Below are 23046 nucleotides of genomic sequence, written 5' to 3' on the forward strand. Positions count from 1 at the left end.
AGGGAAAAGAGGGATCACAAATGGGCAACCTTGGACAGCAAAAAAAAATATTTGAAACCCTAGCACCATTAAGACTTTAAATCTTCCACAGCAATGTAGGGTTTTGACTTCTCATTTTCAAGGCATTTAAACATATTAATTTGTCATTCATCTTGCAAAACCAAATCTAGCCATGGAGGAGAGGCGTACCTGCGATTTGCTTGAGAGAAAAGTGGATTTGGTAGCTTGCTGACAGTTTGTTGGGCGAAAAACCCAACGCGTAGCGCGCCTTGCCCAACGTGTAGCGCACCTCTGATGCGTAGCGCACGAGCAATTTTGCTCTGAGAAAGGCAGCCTGATGCGTAGCGCGCCCCTGACGCGTAGTGCGCCCTCCCTGATGCGTAGCGCGCCTCTGAAACTGCCCCATTTTCTCAATGACTCTTGAAATCGCCTTTGCAAGGATTCACTTAGCTTGTGAGAGGAAAATGAGTTGCTAATGAAGAGTGATGTGCTTTTATAGGCTTCCTTTAGATTTTTATTTGCCCAAAACCCACTTTATAATGTTTTAGTGTTGACACTTTTTTGAATTAATTGGCTCTGACTTCTGGTTTCCTTTCTTTAAAAAAAATGGTTGAAATGATGATTTCTTCTGAAAATTTTTGCAGGGATAGCTTCCAAGATGCTTTGGCAAAGGAGACCAAGGTTGTGCTTCAACATTTGGAGAATTTGAAATTTTGACAATTTTTACAAAAACAAGATAATGACCTTTGTTTTTCAAAAACAGAGTTTTGAAAACAAGGTGAAAATTTAGTTGTACAATAGTGAGAATTATTGAAATGATGTTTTATGAAGGACATCCCTCTGGCCTGCTGGTCCTTTATGACCTCTCAAGACAAAAATGACTCAACCCTAGACCTAAGACCTCAAAATTTAAAACAAGATGAATGACCCTTTGAAGATTTTATTAACTTAAACAAACCTGAACCAGCAGTGCCAAACAAGAGGGGAATAAAAGACACAAACTCCCTCCACCAGGATTATGGCATGCCTAACGGAATGCAACATGATCACACTGATCGGACACCTAATCATGAAATGCAAAGAGCTTTGATCTCTGGTGGAGGGCTAATAGACCGACTCTAACAGGACCTTTTCTTTTAGGGAGTCCGAAAAGGAACAAAAGTGACTACTCTGGAGAACTAGGCAAAAAGTTTTACCAGACAAATCCGTAAAACTGCATATACACCTTGGCAGTCATATGAAAACCAAGGACTTTCCGTATGGCAGTCAATCTTCCTGAATGCTGTGTTCGGTGTATTACGGCTTGTAAGGCGGCAGACATGGATTTCTATGGATAAAGGATGATAACCTAGTGGGGTCTCCCCATATACTTGATGGTACGTGGGAGCACAATTCCGTACTAAACCACTATTGAGTCACAGAAGGAGGAATCACCCAACCTTGAGTGGAAACAAAAGTGACTAGGTTTAACGACGCCGGAGCACGTCTCTAGCCTAGACCTCTAAATGTGTGCGTTATGTTCCAATGCGTTGTTAGATTTATTCAGTTCATTTTAAAGTTGATCTTGGATTATGTTTCAGTTTTCAGGCCTTACCGTATGTATATAACAAATCCTAGGATGTAGCTAGAATGAGTAAAGCATCTTTCATTTCGATGAACACCTACTTATAGAAAGGTAGAGAGTTCATTCCCAAACCAAGACAAGTGAATTCAAACACTAAGAAACACAATGCATCAATACACTAATCTCACGATGCATCGATACTACTAATGAAAGATTTAAAATTTGCTTTCCAATTTCTCAAACATGAAAATTCGTAATGCAAATGTACTTTCACTTTCGTATGCTAAATGAATGCAAACTTTTTTTTTTTTTTTCTTTGTGAGTTCAAAAAGACATACAAGCAAGTGTGAACTAATCGATCCAAACAATTGTGATCTGTGCTTGGTAGTGAAGAAATCGAATCAACATAAAAAATTGGTTCAATAATCGACACTAAAAATCAACCAGCAAGAAACCAAGAAGTGAAAAGGCCTCAAGCAAATCAATAAGAGGGTTGTGGATGAACCTTGAACAGACAAGTAACCCAAGAAAATGGTTTCTTGACGAAACTTATAAAGGGCTAGGTCACATGGTCTAAAAACACAAGACTTACTCAATGAAATCAAAGAGACAGTGCCCCTAACCAAAAGCATTTAAAGCAAGCTAATGAGAGACAAGAAACAACAGGGGATAAACAAGATTGATGAATTCAGGAGGTAAAGTTATAAAAACAACTTTTCAGGAATCATCGCAATTTGTACACTGACAACCTGAGATGATCACAAATTTTACACAGACAACCCGAGATGTCATCGCAAATTTTACACAGACAACCTGAGATGATCGCGGAAAAACACCTATTTTCTACGATGATGCGATTTCAAGAGTCGTCGCGGGAATCAAACTAGAAACCCAAGATCATCATGGGTTCAAAGCTACAAAGCGGCGATGACGTTGCGACTGTTAGGCTTTTTTCCGCGATGATGAAAAAAACAATGACAAATGGACAAAAACTCCCAAATCAAAAACAGTCAATCCTTCAATCAAATAGAGGTATTTCCCAGATCAACCTAGGAAACTCAAAACACTGATAATTAATCCCCAAACTTCAAAAGAGACCAAATCAAAAAAAAAAAAATCAAGACAAGAGTAAACAAGAAAAGAACAAAGGCTAGCTCCCCTGCAGAGTCGCCAATTTGTGATGCAAGAAAGTGTTCCCTCCGCGGACAGAGGCAACCCCTCTAGCCCTAGAGTGGGTCTAGTCACAAACAAGGAAAAATCAACAACAATTTTCCTTAAATAGTTCAAGTTGGAGGCCTACCTCAACCAGTGGTTGATGGAGTTCCGTTGCACTGCTCCAGCTTCCGCTTCCTTCTCCTGATGAGTAATCAACCTGAAACAATGCAAAGGAAATACAGCAAAGCACGTGTTCGGAACAAAAATGATCTGTTTACTTACAAAGTCAAGAAGTCATGAGCTATCAAGTACATTATGTTAACACCCAGGTTGTTCCCTATGACTCCCAAGGGAATACGGCCGGGGTAACCACTAACCAATCTTTGGATTACAGTTTCTAGCCAAACTGTAATCAGAGAGGGCTCTCTCTTTATGATTTGTCTCTCTTATGATAGTATTTTAGGCTAGCTATTATGCTCAGGTTTTGTTTATGTTTTGGTTGAAGGATGTCTTTCAATACCTAAGATGTAATGTTTAGATAGTTGTATTTCATTGGGCAATGGAGTCTAGAGCTGTGAAATGTTTGAGATGCTTCAAGAATGTTCAGAGTGCAGGGCCTATTGGGTATCTCAACAAACAAAACTTAAAGCTTAGGTGATGATGTATGATGGTGCATGTTTAGCCAATGAAAAGCAATTAATAATTCTCCATTAAACTAATGCTGTGAAAGTGAAATATATTGCTCAGGAGCAAACTTGAATTTCTGAAACAAAGGTCATTGTGAAAGATATATTCTGAAAGTGTAGCAATTAAGAATTACACTCATCAAGATTATAACTGAGGAAAACATTCATTAACAACATCGATTGAGCTCAGGGTATTCCATGAATAAATCCTGAAGGCTATTCTTCTTCATTGCTGCTAAATATTTAGAACTTAGAAACATTATGGGTTGTAAAAGATTGAAACACAAAACGAAGAGAGTTACAGAAAACTTATTGTATATGAGATGCACAAGGATCCTGTAAACTTCAACAAAACACCATGAATGCATTCAAACATTTCAGAACTTGAGAAATTCCATCACTTCTGTTATTAAAACTCTGCAAAGATTACAGCATAGGAAATTTCTTCAAAAGAAATCAACAACAACCCCCGCTAGCTTATGCGAGGGGAAAATATATACACGCGGTAATACAAAATATCTAAGGCGTTGAGTCATCTGAGAAATAAATGTTTCACCAACTTTGCACAGAACAGCAGATAAGAAGTTATTGTTGCTTTTAATACAACATCAATGCTTATTTCTATCAGTCAGAAGATATTTTGGCCTTTGGAGGCCACCGAGTCGGTTGGAATGATCTGCTTTAAATGCTAGAAAATGCGCCTTTGTGGATGCTCTGCTGTAACCATTTCGGCCCTGTCACCTGTAGCTGTCCATCTTGACCTGCTGGCCGAAAGTTCTGCTGAGTTGGCTCAACTTTCACCTTTTATGCATGCTGATTTTATTAATCTTTTCCTGTGCATGCCACTTTGTATTTTTTGATGAAAAATTAGAAGAATGGCTTCCTGGTCTATAGGATCATCTATATTTCCTTTGTCCACCATTCCTGTGTGGGCAGTTGATGCCTAAGAATTGCATCCATAGTCTCATCTGCCTCTGTGTATTTATAGAAGTTAGGAGGAACTTCAAACAGGTGTGTAATTTCATTCATTATAAAGAACAGATTCTCCACTCTGTTGTAGAGACTTTGCCCTGTGGCTGGCCCTGTTTCCTCTGAGGTGCTGGGCCTTTCAGTGATCTGACTTGTGGCGAATGTATTGACCCTCTTGGCATACTGCTCATGAGTAAGCAGTCTTCCTGCACTGTTCAGTAAGCCAGGGAGACCTTTGTTCTGTAATACCACAAATTTGTCCATAAATCTGTTCACCTCGGTCTGCATGTCTTGGGTCCTTCTCTCTAATGTCTGTACTAAGCTTCTCAGTGTAAGGACCCTCTTGATTAGCTGGATGGTCTCAGTTCTGCTGGAGATTCCCATAGTAGCTAACTGAGCACTCGTTTTGTTGTTAAGCACATTGATCATCCTGGTGGCAATTTCAGGCATATTGCCTAGAGCTACCCTTGATCTCTGAATTTCCTTTTGTGCTTTTGCAATGATCTCCAACTGCTCAAGGATTGTCTCAATATACTGCCATTGGTCAGTAATAGGCTGGCCAATATTGGCCCATAGCACTGTCTTGATCTCAGCCACTACTTTATCCAGTTGGAGCTCCTTCTCTAGCTCCTTTATCCTATCTTTGAGGGCTTTTATTTCCCTGCCCTTTTCTGCCACAGTCTGCTTGGATTTGTCATATCTTTCATTCACTTTGGCTAATTTCTCCCTGGCCTCATTTAATTCTGTCATTTGTGCTTCCAAGGCCTGAATCTCATTCCTCAGCTTCTGCATGTCTAGGCTTTGGGCCTGCTCTGTTGTTGGTGGTGGTGCTGAGGTGGATGGTGTTTCCTGTTCTGTTCGTTGAGGAGGAGGAACATTAGTTTGAGCAGCTTCCTCAAGGTTTATTATTTCAGGAGGAGGCTGGGAGGTCTAGCCTTCTTCTTTTTGCTTTAAAGCTGCCTGTAATGCTGCTTGTGCAGCCTCTGATTCTCCCAGTTTTTCTTGAGTCTGAATTAGCTACTTTTATAGAGACACCAGCAAAGCTGAGGCCTCCTGATCATGCCTCTGTTGGGCAACTTCATCTGTTTGAGGGTGAATAGTGGCTGGAATTTTGAACTCTCTTTAAAGCTGCCATGTCTGCATCCCTCAACTTTAATATTTCTTGTATGCCCTTGATATCTTTGGAATCATGCCCAATTTCTATAATTATATCTTCTAAGGACCTTATTCTGTTGTCCTTAGCTTGAGAGGATGCTCTCTCCAACTCAAGTTGGGCAGCTGTATTATTAAGGCTATTTACTAGCCTGTAATTATCCAAGGTCTTGCCTGCCAAGGATGCATAAACCATCTCACCCGTTTGCTTATGCAATTCTATTTTGTCCATTGGGTGGATGTCCTTGGCAAGGACTTCCAGATTGGTCCTCAAGTAATCTGTAGGGGACTGTGGTTGTAGTGTAGTGGGCATGAAGTGACTCATGATCATCTTGCCCTCATTTACATCATAGGCAGACATAAGTCTTTGCTGGTTAGTAGGAGCCATCTTCAACAAATGATTGTATAGTTGTATCTTTATTGGCTCACTTCTCCTCTTTATGTCAATGAACTGTTGTTTAATGCCCAGTTCACCTTCTCTCTCCTGGCTTGAGGAGCTGACTTCTCCTCCCACTGTTCTGTCATGTTCCTGTTGAAAGGAACTTGCGGATGCTTCCCTGCTAGGTGGGCCCATGCCCAAAATCTGTCCTATTGGAATTTCCTCCTCGGAGAGGGGATTCATTCTTTGTCTTTTCTCTCCCTGATTTATGGATGATGTAAGGGGAGTCTCTCTATCTCTTTTTCTGCTTATATCCTCCTTTTGTGGAGTTTGGAGGATGGATGCTTCAACTGATGTTTCTTGCCTTGGAGGCACAGTTTTTTGTGGTTGTTGCTCAGTGGATCTTGGGGCCCCCACTGTCTACTCTTGTTGTACAGGCTGCTCCTGTCTTTGTTCTTCTTGTTGTTGCTGTTGTTGTTGATGTACTTCCTGTTGCTGCAATCCTTCTTGCTGTTCCACCTCCTTTTCTGTTTGATCTTCGGTCATGGGAGGTGGTTGCTCCTGTTCCACCTGTTTTTCTTTGCCTTTGCTGGATGTCTATTGAGTGTCCATGGCAGCTTGCTGATGTGCAGTCGAGGAGGATGCAACTGCTCCCACTTGTGTGCTTGGAAGGGAAAACACCTGTGAACACAGTTCAAGGTCAGCCATCTTCTTTAGATTCCTCACCGCTCTTTGGTTCAGCTCTTCTTGCGTAACAGGCTCTTCTAAGGTTCCTCTCCTCCATTTTACTTGGTTTGCATATTTTTCAATGTGAGGAATCTTCACATGATCATAGCCAGACAGCTTATATTTGAGCCTTCTCAAAGTTATGAAGTGGTTGGGGTCATAAGGTTTCCAAAGGAAACTGGTTTGAAGGCCAAGGGATTCTAACATGTTATCCGCCTCCTTCCAACCTTCCTCCCTCTTGTTATAGACCAAGTGGCCAAGTTGGTTCCTGACCTTCAACTGTGCTTTCTTGCCTCTGCCTGAAAAGTGAATCACATCAACATTGCCAAACTGCCTGAAGTATTCTAGGGCAAACAACCTCATAGGCACATATCTGGGTAGTCTGTAGGGAGGAAATTCACACCCATAGATCCTGATGACTGTGTGGTTCTGGTAGAAGTACCAGTCCCCAATGCTGTATGATTTGGATAACTGAAGGATCCTTTGCATGTCATCAGTGAGCCTTGGAGGAGGTGAGCCCATCAACATAGACATGGCCGGGTGGATGAAAAGATCTATGAACTCACAGTAAGTGTATGGAGAGTGAGATCTGTAGTGGAAGGCAGAGGACCAATAGACCACTGATCTTGGATTTCCTTGGGCATCCACTCTTTTGATTGGAAAAGAGAACTTCTGATGTTGATGATATAAGATTAAGTGGTAAATGTAAGAGGTGTATCTGAACACCCTTTCTCTTGCCAGGTTCATCAATTGCTCATGTATTTTGTCTGATATATAGGTGGCATAGTCATAGCAGATAGGAGACTTGCCAGGGGCAAACATAAGCATCATTACTAGTACAGTTTCATCAACAAACTCAATTGAATTGTAGCCCAAAGTGGGACTAATCATATCTGCAAGATCTCTGCCCAATTGGTTGAGGTATCTTTGATTGATAGGAGGATACTTCACAGAGTCAGAGTCAATATACAGCTGGTTTAATTTGGTGACTTGAGCATCTGTCAATCTGGCTCCTTGATTTATCAGGTCTATGAGTGATAGAGGGACCAGTTTCTTCTCAGTCCTAAAGCAGAGCATCTCTTTGATAGCTTCTGGGGTGATATAGAACACAGCTGAGCCTGAAGGGTCAAGAACTGCCCTCTGAGTAGGGTCATAGTTTTGAGCACATAAGTGGATCAAATCAGGGAACTGATTGACCTGAGGGAGCTTGAATATAGGGAGAAAAGATTCCCATATGCTCAGCACATCTGTTCCAGTCTCATGTTTGGTCTTCAACTCATTGAGCAGGCGGATGTGGAACTTGGTTCTCATTAGCATTTCCTCTGAGATTTGATAGTCCAGGTCTGCCAGAGGTTGCCAATCCAATTCTCTCTGAGGGGCATTCAATGGAGCAATGTTCAACGCTATGGGAGCTACTGGTGGATCCATGGTTTCTCCTAGGATTATAGATGGGAGTTGCTTAGTAGAGCAACACAAAGGAGTTTTCTTTAACAGAGAAAAGTGAATTGTACAGGGATAAAGGATAAATGATTAGCTGCAGCAATTGAAATACTGCTTTAAAGTGCGGATAAGACTAATGTCTGGTCTTAATCTCTCTCCTATAGCAAGTAGGTACAGTTTGAGTAACCGGTTCACGATTGCACGAACAGAGTGCAGTTTTGTGGTAAAAATTTATGCAAACAAGGCTCAGCTAATGATTTTCAACCTTACAGTTGCAAATGGGGATTAAGCACAGGGATTTTGCCGGCGAATTGCAAGTTTCTTTGTCTCTTAAGCTTTTCTGAGGGAATTTACAGACAAATCAGGTGTATGAAGGATTTACGAGGATAAATACCTGGTATATAGCGAGCAACGGTCACGGATGCAGGTAAAAATGACAAGCCGAAGGTCTCCAGGTCGAATTCAGCAAGGTGGTAGACGTTTGAACGTAAAAAACATGCAGAGAAAGCAACAACGTTTTGGCAAAAAAGTATAAAAACGTGAAAATTCGGCCTAAATATGGATTTTTTGGGACATTGGCGCCTTTTTTGGATGACATCAGCATGACGTCATCGGGTGGGGTCAAGGTCGGATGACGTCAGCATGACATCATAGGGTGATGTGGCAAGCTGTGATTGGTCCACGGGGATAATGAGGTGGCATTCATATTAGCACAGGGGCGGACAAGGGTGCTGACGCGACGGCGGGGTGGCACTGACGTGGGCCTGAAGCGGTGATGACGTTGGCCGGGCGGATCAACCAAAACCGGAAGAGAGTTACAGAAAACTTATTGTATATGAGATGCACAGGGATCCTGCAAACTTCAACAAAACACCATGAACGCATTCAAACATTTCAGAACTTGAGAAATTCCATCACTTCTGTTATTAAAACTCTTCAAAGATTACAGCATAGGAAATTTCTTCAAAAGAAATCAACAACAACCCCCGCTAGCTTATGCGAGGGGCAAATATATACACGCGGTAATACAAAATATCTAAGGCGTTGAGTCATCTGAGAAATAAATGTTTCACCAACTTTGCACAGAACAACAGATAAAAAGTTATTGCTGCTTTTAATACAACATCAATGCTTATTTCTATCAGTCAGAAGATATTTTGGCCTTTGGAGGCCACCGAGTCGGTTGGAATGATCTGCTTTAAATGCTGGAAAATGCGCCTTCGTGGATGCTCTGTTGTAACCATTTCGGCCCTGTCACCTGTAGCTGTCCATCTTGACCTGCTGGCCGAAAGTTCTGCTGAGTTGGCTCAGCTTTCACCTTTTATGCATGCTGATTTTATTAATCTTTTCCTGTGCATTCCACTTTGTATTTTTTGATGAAAAATTAGAAGAATGGCTTCCTGGTCTATAGGATCATCTGTATTGCCTTTGTCCACCATTCCTGTGTGGGAAGTTGATGCCTAAGAATTGCATCCATAGTCTCATCTGCCTCTATGTATTTATAGAAGTTAGGAGGCACTTCAAACAGGTGTGTAATTTCATTCATTATAAAGAACAGATTCTCCACTCTGTTGTAGAGAATTTGCCCTGTGGCTGGCCCTGTTTCCTCTGAGGTGCTGGGCCTTTCAGTGATCAGACTTGTGGCGAATGTATTGACCCTCTTGGCATACTGCTCATGAGTAAGCAGTCTTCCTGCACTGTTCAGTAAGCCAGGGAGACCTTTGTTCTGTAATACCACAAATTTGTCCATAAATCTGTTCACCTCGGTCTGCATGTCTTGGGTCCTTCTCTCTAATGTTTGTACTAAGCTTCTCAGTGTAAGGACCCTCTTGATTAGCTGGATGGTCTCATTTCTGCTGGAGATTCCCATAGTAGCTAACTGAGCACTCGTTTTGTTGTTAAGCACATTGATCATCCTGGTGGCAATTTCAGGCATATTGCCTAGAGCTGCCCTTGATCTCTGAATTTCCTTTTGTGCTTTTGCAATGAGCTCCAACTGCTCATGGATTGTCTCAATATACTGCCATTGGTCAGTAATAGACTGGCCAATATTGGCCCATAGCACTGCCTTGATCTCAGCCACTACTTTATCCAGTTGGAGCTCCTTCTCTAGCTCCTTTATCCTATCTTTGAGGGCTTTTATTTCCCTGCCCTTTTCTGCCACAGTCTGCTTGGATTTGTCATATCTTTCATTCACTTTGGCTAATTTCTCCCTGGCCTCATTTAATTCTGTCATTTGTGCTTCCAAGGCCTGAATCTCATTCCTCAGCTTCTGCATGTCTAGGCTTTGGGCCTGCTCTATTGTTGGTGGTGGTGCTGAGGTGGATGGTGTTGCCTGTTCTGTTTGTTGAGGAGGAGGAACAGTAGTTGGAGCAGCTTCCTCAAGGTTTATTATTTCAGGAGGAGGCTGGGAGGTCTGGCCTTCTTCTTTTTGCTTTAAAGCTGCCTGTAATGCTGCCTGTGCAGCCTCTGATTCTCCCAGTTTTTCTTGAGTCTGGATTAGCTGCTTATATAGAGACACCAGCAAAGCTGAGGCCTCCTGATCATGCCTCTGCTGGGCCACTTCATCTGTTTGAGGGTGAATAGTGGCTGGAATTTTGAACTTTCTCTTTAAAGCTGCCATGTCTGCATCCCTCAACTTTAATATTTCTTGTATGCCCTTGATATCTTTGGAATCATGCCCAATTTCTATAATTATATCTTCTAAGGACCTTATTTTGTTGTCCTTAGCTTGAGAGCATGCTCTCTCCAACTCAAGTTGGGCAGCTGTATTATTAAGGCTATTTACTAGCCTGTAATTATCCAAGGTCTTGTCTGCCAAGGATGCATACACCATCTCACCCGTTTGCTTATGCAATTCTATTTTGTCCATTGGGTGGATGTCCTTGGCAAAGACTTCCAGATTGGTCCTCAAGTAATCTGCAGGGGACTGTGGTTGTAGTGTAGTGGGCATGAAGTGACTCATGATCATCTTGCCCTCATTTACATCATAGGCGGACATAAGTCTTTGCTGGTTAGTAGGAGCCATCTTCAACAAATGATTGTATAGTTGTATCTTTATTGGCTCACTTCTCCTCTTTATGTCAATGAACTGTTGTTTAATGCCCAGTTCACCTTCTCTCTGCTGGCTTGAGGAGCTGACTTCTCCTCCCACTGTTCTGTCCTGTTCCTGTTGAAAGGAACTTGCAGATGCTTCCCTACTAGGTGGGCCCATGCCCAAAATCTATCCTATTGGCATTTCCTCCTCGGAGAGGGGATTCATTCTTTGTCTTTTCTCTCCCTGATTTATGGATGATGTAAGGGGAGTCTCTCTATCTCTTTTTCTGCTTATATCCTCCTTTTGTGGAGTTTGGGGGATGGATGCTTCAGCTGATGTTTCTTGCCTTGGAGGCACAGTTTTTTGTGGTTGTTGCTCAGTGGATCTTGGGGCCCCCACTGCCTGCTCTTGCTGTACAGGTTGCTCCTGTCTTTGTTCTTCTTGTTGTTGCTGTTGTTGTTGATGTACTTCCTGCTGCTGCAATCCTTCTTGCTGTTCCACCTCCTTTTTTGTTTGCTCTTCGGTCATGGGAGGTGGTTGCTCCTGTTCCACCTGTTTTTCTTTGCCTTTGCTGGATGTCTGTTGAGTGTCCATGGCAGCTTGCTGATGTGTAGTCGAGGAGGATGCAACTGCTCCCACTTGTGTGCTTGGAAGGGAAAACACCTGTGAACACAATTCAAGGTCAGCCATCTTCTTTAGATTCCTCACCGCTCTTTGGTTCGGCTCTTCTTGCGTAACAGGCTCTTTTAAGGTTCCTCTCCTCCATTTTACTTGGTTTGCATATTTTTCAATGTGAGGAATCTTCACATGATCATAGCCAGACAGCTTATATTTGAGCCTTCTCAAAGTTATGAAGTGGTTGGGGTCATAAGGTTTCCAAAGGAAACTGGTTTGAAGGCCAAGGGATTCTAACATGTTATCCGCTTCCTTCCAACCTTCCTCCCTCTTGTTATAGACCAAGTGGCCAAGTTGGTTCCTGACCTTCAACTGTGCTTTCTTGCCTCTGCATGAAAAGTGAATCACATCAACATTGCCAAACTGCCTGAAGTATTCTAGGGCAAACAACCTCATAGGCACATATCTGGGTAATCTGTAGGGAGGCAATTCACACCCATAGATCCTGATGACTGTGTGGTTCTGGTAGAAGTACCAGTCCCCAATGTTGTATGATTTGGATAACTGAAGGATCCTTTGCATGTCATCAGTGAGCCTTGAAGGAGGTGAGCCCATCAACATAGACATGGCTGGGTGGATGAAAAGATCTATGAACTCACAGTAAGTGTATGGAGAGTGAGATCTGTAGTGGAAGGCAGAGGACCAATAGACCACTGATCTTGGATTTCCTTGGGCATCCACTCTTTTGATTGGGAAAGAGAACTTCTGATGTTGATGATATAAGATTAAGTGATAAATGTAAGAGGTGTATCTGAACACCCTTTCTCTTGCCAGGTTCATCAATTGCTCATGTATTTTGTCTGATATATAGGTGGCATAGTCATAGCAGATAGGAGACTTGCCAGGGGCAAACATAAGCATCATTACTAGTACAGTTTCATCAATAAACTCAATTGAATTGTAGCCCAAAGTGGGACTAATCATATCTGCAAGATCTCTGCCCAATTGGTTGAGGTATACTTGATTGATAGGAGGATATTTCACAGAGTTAGAGTCCATATACAGCTGGTTTAATTTGGTGACTTGAGCATCTGTCAATCTGGCTCCTTGATTCAGGTCTATGAGTGATAGAGGGACCAGTTTCTTCTCAGTCCTGAAGCAGAGCATCTCTTTGATAGCTTCTGGGGTGATATAGAACACAGCTGAGCCTGAAGGGTCAAGAACTGCCCTCTGAGTATGGTCATAGTTTTGAGCACATAAGTGGATCAAATCAGGGAACTGATTGACCTGAGGGAGCTTGAATATAGGGAGAAAATATTCCCATATGCCCAGCACATCTGTTCCAGTCTCATGTTTGGTCTTCAACTCATTGAGCAGGCGGATGTGGAACTTGGTTCTCATTAGCATTTCCTCTGAGATTTGATAGTCCAGGTCTGCCAGAGGTTGCCACTCCAATTCTCTCTGAGGGGCATTCAATGGAGCAATGTTCAACGCTATGGGAGCTACTGGTGGATCCATGGTTTCTCCTAGGATTATAGATGGGAGTTGCTTAGCAGAGCAACACAAAGGAGTTTTCTTTAACAGAGAAAAGTGAATTGTACAGGGATAAAGGATAAATGATTAGCTGCAGCAATTGAAATACTGCTTTAAAGTGCGGATAAGACTAATGTCTGGTCTTAATCTCTCTCCTATAGCAAGTAGGTACAATTTGAGTAACCGGTTCATGATTGCGCGAACAGAGTGCAGTTTTGTGGTAAAACTTTAGGCAAACAAGGCTCAGCTAATGATTTTCAACCTTACAGTTGCAAATGGGGATTAAGCACAGGGATTTTGCCGGCGAATTGCAAGTTTCTTTGTCTCTTAAGCTTTTCTGAGGGAATTTATAGACAAATCAGGTGTATGAAGGATTTACGAGGATAAATACCTGGTATATAGCGAGCAACGGTCACGGATGCAGGTAAAAATGACACGCCGAAGGTCTCCAGGTCGAATTCAGCAAGGTGGTAGACATTTGAACGTAAAAACCATGCAGAGAAAGCAACAGCGTTTTGGCAAAAAAGTATAAAAAACGCGAAAATTCGGCCTAAATATGGATTTTTTGGGACATTGGCGCCTTTTTTGGATGACGTCAGCATGACGTCATCGGGTGGGGTCAAGGTCGGATGACATCAGCATGACGTCATCGGGTGATGTGGCAAGCTGTGATTGGTCCACGGGGATAATGAGGTGGCAGGCATATTAGCGCAGGGGCGGACAAGGGTGCTGACGCGACGGCGGGGTGGCACTGACGTGGTGATGACGTTGGCTGGGCGGATCAACCAAAACCGGAAGCGGTTAGCGGTTTCTCATCGCACCGCTTTTGATACGGAAGCAGATTTGTCAAGCGTACCTCTGATGCGCTGTGGGGGTGACGCGTAGCAGAGGCCTGACGTCACCCTCTGACAGATATCGGAAGGTATCTGTCGGATGTCGGGGCCGGTCCGATATGGATGAGGGCCGTCAGATCAAAGAGGTCTGATCCGACGGTTGACGGATTAGTGAGGTGATCGGACAATACGGAAGGGGGTGGGATTAAATTAATATTTCTTTCGGGATTTGTGCTCGGCGGAGACCTTTGGGATATGGCGGATTTTAATGGTTTTTCAATGTATTTTCAAATGCAAACAATACGGCGCCGATACTTTGGATAAGCCAAAAAAGTGGGTTTTATGTGCTTTTTTCGGATAAAGCGGGTTATGGGTAAAAGGGGTTGTTCATAAGGTTTTCTTAACAAATAAAGGGTTTAATGGGTGAAATGGATTCAGAAGGGGGAAGGGGGAGGCTTAGGTTTCTCAAACTGACCAGATGTCAATTTGATCCCTGACAGAGGACATATGGCTATAATGCCAAGGGGAGGGATATTTATACAATGTTTGGGGTTTATACACCATGGTGTTATAATAGTAGGGAAAGGGTAACATAGGGGATTTAGATAGTAGAAGTTAGGGGTTAATATGGGTGAAAAAGGTGAATGAGGGGTGAAATCACTAAGTTTATTTGAAAAACACTTAGCTTAGGGAGTAGATCAAAATGAAAACATTTTTACACAGGAAATGTGGGTTTTAAAAACATAAGAACCAGCATAAGACCACCAATTCTTCCATGAATCTCAACTGATGAGGGGATGTAAGTAATGAATGGAAAAGGGGAAATTGGGAAGTTAGACATGCTTCTTTGCTTTGCTGCAACCTGATAGAGAAGAAGACCTACTTAATCCATTGATTTTGCTTTGTGAGAATAGGTTAGCACACATTCAATTATAAGGAATGACACTTCTGCAACCCCATCTGCCTACCCATCTATTTGGCTAGCATTTTTTGTTTCTTCTTGGAGGGTGCACTTGGACTTGCAGACCCTTATTTGCCTTTTCTTTTCCCTGGCTTTTTCCTTTTGATTTTCTATCTAATGCTACCCTTATTTCTTCCAAGGTCCCAGATTAAGCAGTTGGGAGCCTTGCTTCTCTACGTAAGCTACTTGTCTGCCAAGATTAAACAGTTTGGACAGACTTCTTTCTCTATTCTACAACTGAAAAATTTAAAACATGGCATGGTCCAGATTAGGCTGTTGGACCATCCATCAAAATTGTGTCCACATCAAGCTATATACACACCTTGTCTCCTCATGGAAATATGGGATCTTTGCATCATCAAAGCAGAGCATATTTGGACCTTTCTTTGCCAATCATGAAATATGAAACCTATTGGTATAGGTAGCTAACACATTACATACAATACATAAGAAAACATCATTGATTGCATTAATTATGAAATAAGAGTAAGCTTACAACCAAAGTCTTGACGTCACAAGCCTTCTCAGAGGGATCCAGCCAGCATGTTCTTCAAGCATTCACTCTTTGAAGGTGGATCTCCCAATACACAAGTCTCTCGTACTCACAAGTTCTACACAAGATCAAAGGCACTTCACAACCTTCCTCAAGCTATCAACAATCCCACACTTTTCACACTCACACCAGCTATCTAACAAGCTCACAAGTACTAACAGCAACACTCCAAAGACTAAGAATTCCAAACTAGCAGCATATAGCAATGGTGAGAGTTTAAATAGGAGGAGGAGTCTCCATGAATGGTGGGAGGATGAGCTTATCTCCAAGGAAGGTAGCACAAATGACAGAACAGCCATGCCAGAGAAAGGAGGGCGACATAAACAAGGCCAACAACCAGGTCTAGAGTCATCTGGAAGGCTGACTGTTGGAACAAATTCACCCAATCTAGATCATCGCGAGCACATAACTGGTCTGTCGTGATGACATCGCTTCTGAATAACGTAGCTAGTCATGTCATCGCGAGAATCACGTGTACTTCCGCGATGGCAGTGCTTCTAGACTATTTTGGAGCGCCCATCAGCGCGTTTATTTGGCAAATAGACGCAATGATGCATAAACCTTTGGAAAAGTGGGTCATTTGGCAACATCAGAGAGCATTTGCATGTACAACCTGGACACATGACACAGTAGGAAGACTGGAGTGAAGACAGTGACAAATTACTGTGTAACAGTCCGTGAGCACATCTTGCATGTTTTCTCATCTGTCTGCCCGCGAACACATCTTTGCATGATTACCCATTCGTGAGCACATCTCTTCGCATGCTTTGTTCATTTGTTCATTGGTGAACCTGTCCTTCTACATGTGCTCCCTTCGTTCATCTCTTTCATTGTTGCACCATGTTTGTTAGTGTACCTGTGCTTTCAGTCACTCACGACGAGACGAAATCAAATCCAAAATCCTCCTAGTCTACCATGACACATGATCATTTCGCATGCAGGTGACTGGTGGAGGTAGTAAGGTTACAAAATGGGATGATGGCTCCAGTTGCTTCTGAAGAAAAATTCGCAAGAGTCACTGAGTGATGAAGATGGGCAATCCAAGTCGACAGTGACTATCCGCGAGGTCCGTCTCAGCTGGAAGGAAAAAATGCGCAAATTTTGGGAGAGACAGTCCGAGCTGTAGGAAGGCGAGGTAGGCAAGATCTGCGCAGTTTCCGGAACGAGCAGGAATCAGGGGCTGGGGGGTAAAAGTTGCATAATTTTCTAGAGGAATAGGTCGGGCTGCAAGGAGGATCAGCAAGCAGGAATTGCGTAGTTTTTGGGAGGAACTAGCCAGGAGCATGGCAGTCAAAACTGCGCAATTTCCAGAGGGAACTAACAATTGGCTGCTTGGTCACTAGCAGCAGAAATTGTGCAATTCCTAGAGGGAACTGGCAGTTTGCTACTAGGAGCTGCTGGTGAGGAAAAATGCATTCAGGCTGATAGGCTGGCCTACTGATCATCTCTTCGTAGCTTCTGAGTTGAGCAGACTAATGTCTAGCAGAAGGCCTGCTCATGAAAACTGTGCAATTTCCTGGATGAGCAGTCGGTCAACTGTTGGGAGGACTGACTGGGAAAACTGCACAATTTTCTGAGGGAGATAGGGACGAGCACTTGGTGTATATCTGGCCTATCTCTGCAATTTCCTCAGTCAACAAAGTGGGCAAGATCAGTAGCCTCTGCGCAATTTTTGAGGGGAGTCAATCCCGGGGCGGCTGTCGAGTCTGACTATCCGAGTGGTCAGCATGAAAGTGGAATGGATTGCTTGCGATCAGCATAGCTTGGAAAGACTTGCTTGGTGCTTTTGCATTGTTTTGGGTGACAGTTGATCGAGTCGATGGCAGGGTGATGGTCCGGCTATCAGAGAGGAGGCCGATCATCAGATCTTCAACAAAATTACTAAGCGTGTGAACGATCGAAAAATGCATGGGTGATCATGCAAACACACACTCACATGACTCAACGACGAAATGACTCAAAAAATCCAGATACACATATTCAACATGGCTGACTGACGATGCAAGTGACAAGTGCAACACTCGTGCTTTATCGTTGATCGACTGTGACGACGCTTGTGCGACAATGAAAGTGACTTAGTGTGTGAGTGTGATAGATGCTTTCATAGTGATCGCAACAGTACACACAAATTGAAGACCTTGAGCATAACTAGAACATGGTGACAAGCATGAATTAGACACCAACATGGAGGAACTTCGATGGAATGAACAAGTAAGGCAGATGCAAAGACTCCCACGGGCTCAAGGAGTGAACTTGAGGGTGCACAGTCATCAAGCAAAATTCCGAAGGGAGGCTTCGAAATTAGGTGCAGGCCAAAATTTTGGAGGGTGGTTGTAGCCTCTACAACAATTTCCTATCGATATTGGCAGATGGAGAAGAGGTTAAGGAGGATCTCAATTAAGCTTGATTCCTCATATCTAATGTGTTAAAGAAATATTCTTCAAGATGATAACTTTCTAAACCAATACTTGAAGAGGAAATTATGAAGAGAGTATGTGGACTATGTTTTGATGGTGATATCTCAGATGTAAAAGAATGCATGATCTCATGGGGAGTATAACAACAATTTTAGAATTATCTCTAGGGGAGAACAAGAACAATTACAAGTAGCAAAAGCATAGTTTCAGGGGGAGCATATAACAAAATCATGGTCTCAATGGGAGACTATAAGACAAGAGCATGGTTTATGACAAGTGCACAAGATCATCTAGACTCATCTATATGACAACCTCCTATATTTATATGTGACTCTTTTACATTGATGTCAAAGGGGGAGAGATTACAGACCTTGATGTTACTAAGAGATATTATAGATTGATGTTGCTAGGAGATATTGTAGGCATTGCACTTATATTTATAGCAAGGATAAATTGCAGCAGTTCACTTGGAGCTCTTGATTACTTTGAGATCCAATGAATATCAATGTTTATGGGTGTTTCCATAAATGAAAAAGGGGGGGATTTTTGTACATAGTGTTTTCATTGATGACAACAAGATGTCATTGATGTCAAAGGGGATATGTGGATACCAGCAACAAGTTCATCTTTGATGATCCAAAAATCAGCAGGTCACTTTGTAAAGCACTAGGAAAACATCATCCTTCACAAAGTGTCAATGCATAAGAATATGGGTACTTGAAGATATTTGTGTTTCTGATGAATCTAAGATGTTCAAATTCACCTACAAATGATATGGTTTCATAGTAATCATTGATACATTTCCAATTGTATATTCTTCTAAAACAAAAAATCTTAGATGAGAAGTTATGGCCTATTGAAAATTAGCATTAGATGGGGAAAAAACTAAAAAGCCAAACTATAGGGCCAAAACCTAAAAATTAAATTGGTTAAATATTGTGCAATTCTAGAGTAGATCAATCATTGGCTTAGCAAATAAAAAATCACAAGCATGGAACTAGCACACCCATTAACACAATTAAATGGTGTGGAAGTTTTGGTCAAATCAATGACATTTCCCACAAAACAATGGATATATCAATGGAAATATCATGGGGTTTAACTAGCTCCTGAGAGCTAATTACAAATTGACAAGTGGATGTCTTGGGGTTCAGCCTTGTTTTTTTCAAATGAAAAATTATTATTTCTCTTAGCTTAACCAATCAACCCTCCATGGTTCGAACACTATAAATATAGTGAATCTCATGGATTGGTGAAATGATGATTTGATAAATCATATGATCATATGTGGTTTAGTGTGTATGCCTTCGATTGAAGCAATACTTTTTCTTTTCTTTTTCTTGCTCTAGGTTATTCATGACAATTTTGTTACAAGATGGATGACATCTAATTTTGGTGTGACCCCGTGGCAAAGGACGAGCATAAAATTATGATCATCACAGGAAGCCCAACATATTGATATCTCATTAACCCCCGATGGAGGTAGAGAGCACTGTAATCTCAGTGACCATTATGGTGGAGGTCGAGCATACTATTATCTCAATGACCATAGTTGCATAGGCTAAGCATATTGTTATCGTGTTTACTCCGGATGGAGTTTGAGTATATTTTTATCCCAATAAATTTTTTTGGAAAAAGCTGAGCATACAATGATCACCATCGTGATGGGGGATGAGAATATTCTTTTCGTAGTAACCCTGTAACAAATTTCGAGCAATATTGTTATCACAGTGAACCACTGGTGGAGGGTGAGCCTATTGATATCATCGTGAACTCTGAAGGCAGAGAAATAGCACCATGACATAGTGGGAGGTCAAGCATATAGATATCACTGTGAACTCTATGGAACATAGAGAAATAACTCTATGAAATAGTGGTAAGGTTTAGAAACATATATACATATATATCACTGGCAAAGGATGAAAACATATATAGACACATCACTATAACCATGGTCAAATATCATGTGTTGTCATGGAATACTATTCATACAATCACTGTGAGCCAAAGATTTGTGTGCCAACATAGTTGTATGTGGTACCCACAGTGTGCATGACATGGACATAGCCAATCATCAATGCCTCTATAGATTTTAGAGATGAATTGGATGTGGACCCACGAAAGGTGAAAGTCAGTAGGTCACTTGAACACAATAGTAGCAACACATTAAAATGTGGATCACCCTTTGTGTTAAGGCACATCGAGAGAATAGTTGGTAATTCATTGGTATAGTATGTGGGTGGTTGAGGGTTTGACCCATGATGTAAAACATGTTGATTAATTTTCAATATGTTTATCCCTTTTTGTCACATTGTTAGAAACTTCTAATGACCTGTGCTAGAATTTGGTGATTATTTGTAGAACTGGCACTTGCTTCTTGTCAAATTGTAGAACGTGCCCTAATACCCCAATTATGGGGAAAAATTAATTTAATATATGATTTATTATAATTTTTTGTGGGTTTCTAGAGTCATTATTGATCCAAATTGAAAATGGAAAGATGTTGGGTGATTAGGGTTCAAAGTTAGATGTAGCTTGACATGTATGATGCCATTTTGACTCATATTTGATGGACATAATCTATTTTGTTTATTTTGGAAGTCTATGAGCATGTTGCAGGTGTTTTGGTTACATGAAGTGAACAATTTCAATGAATGGTTTTAATGACTAAATTGTAGTTATGGTTGAAGCAGAGTTTGGGACAATAATATGACAACTAGCAACAAAGATTGTCATGAATTTTGTGACAATTGAGATGATGGTTGCAAGTTGTGTAGCAGTGGTTGCAGGTTACATGATAATATAGTGGTTGGAGGTTGAATGGTATAGTGTGTAGGTAGTAATTGTAGTTTGAGATAGGTTACTTACTCATCGATATATTATGATCATGGATCTAGTTTGAAAATGTGATGAAATAGAGGTCCACAAGGAAGTAGAGGAAGGAGGTTGAAGCCTCAATTAGTTCGGATCCTAGAGCAGGTTGGAGTCTACTCATTATAGAGGTTGGAGCCTACTCATTGTAGAGGTTGTAGCCTACTCATTGTAGAGATTGGAGCCTTAATCATGTTGCAGCTTATAGTGAGAATTTTCTTGCATCTATGAGGTCGATGCTCAATTAGGTTGTAGCCTATTGTAAGTGGAGCCTTGCATATTTCGGAGGTAATTGACTCCCACAGATGAGGGCCTACAAATTGATGTAAAATAATTGAAAAACTAAGAAGAAGAAGATTTGGTGGTTTTCTCCCATTTGGATTTCCACATAAAAATTTGTCTCCCTGTGATGTGATGTTCTCTTGTGTTGTTGATTTCTTCTTGTCATTTTATTGATATGATGATGCATAGACATAACTTATGACATAAAATTTATTGTTCATTTCTATTTGAATGAATGGTTAAGAAATATTGTGAAATTGTGAAATTCATTTTACACAAATTCAGCCCCCATCTGAGTGTGACCTTTAGACCATGACAGACAACAAGGGAGGGTGGGAAGTGTGAAGATGAGATCAAGACTCCAACGCTTAGTGCATGGTATCTTTGGTTTATGTAAATTTCTATTACATGATTATTTTTTGTATATAATTATTAGATGATAAAAGCCAAGGAATGACATTTGAGTTGTAAATTTATGGATTATTGTTGTATGTACCATAAAATTATTATGTGCTTATCATATCTTATGTGCCTTGATTAATATGTGATTCTCATATTACATATTTCTAATGGATGAATGGTTTTAAAGGAAATCTTTATATTTCATTATTATTAGCAATACAATAACTTAAATTGCACCTCTTATTCGTAAATAAAAATGTATGGTTTCTTGTATATATATAACTTCATGTTATTATCTTATGTTGGGTATAATATAATAAAAAAATATTAAAAAAACAACACATGTATTTGTAATTCGCATCATAGTGATAGTCCCTGCACTTGGTATCATAGCATGGTTCAATTAAATGGAACCTTGGACCCTTTAAGTTTATTTCTCGTAGTATTCATTGGTGAAAATTTGAGGGAAATGGTGGAATTGGGAACCAATGTTTCTTTCTCAATTTGAACCCTTTTTTTAGGGAATTGTTAATTTTCCACTACTCTGTTCCATTTCAATTACTTTATCCCAATTCAATCCTTCAAAAAGAAGTATTTTCCAATAGTAATTAGTTCTTCGAATATTCAATAGTAATTGAAGATAGAACATTAAATGCAACAAAAATAGGAGACAATCAACAAATCAACTAGAGACACTGATTTGATCAAAGACCGGGGAAAAACAAGGGGGAAAAGTGTTAAGTTTAGGTATGTTCTATGCTTAGAGCAATTTATTTCAATTTCCACAGTTAGCTCAATACCTTTTCTAGATTAGCAATCACATCAGCATTAAAGTAAATTGTAGATAGAACATAAACATAAATCGCAGATGACAAGCCAAGACAAGAGGACACAAGATGTGGCGCTAGCCAGGGACAAACCCCAATGTGGGGAAACCTTGATCAATTCTTCTTATATGTTCTTTAATAGTTCAGTAGAGAGAGAGAGAGAGAGAGAGAGAGAGAGAGAGAGAGATAGTACATTTACAACATAAGTCAACACTTTGAATTATCTAAATAAGAGCATAAATCATCTCTAAGAAGATGATACATGAGGTAGATGAACTTAATTGAAGACATGCTGCTTCAACTGATTCTACAAGCTGACTCCATCGCCTTGCTGCACCTATCATTCTGCTGCTCCTCATCATCCTGTTGCACTTCATCGCGTTGCACCATGCTGCACCCATCATCACTATGTTGCATCTCATCATGCTTCACCAATCATGACTGTATCATGTACTTGTTGCACCAAGCATCATTGTTGTCCCAAATATTATTGTTGCACCTAGCTGCATCATGTACTTGTTGTACCTCGCTATCATTGTTGTCCCATTGTGCCACCACTGCACAATGTCATTGTTGTCATATTGTGCCACTGCTCCACAATGTCATTGATGTCCCATCATGTGTTGTCCCAACATGTTGTTGTC

The sequence above is a fragment of the Pinus tabuliformis genome, chromosome 9, assembly GCF_031772625.1.
Source record: "Pinus tabuliformis cultivar Carrire ecotype Pingquan chromosome 9, CPIR1, whole genome shotgun sequence".
Taxonomy (NCBI): Eukaryota; Viridiplantae; Streptophyta; class Pinopsida; order Pinales; family Pinaceae; genus Pinus; species Pinus tabuliformis.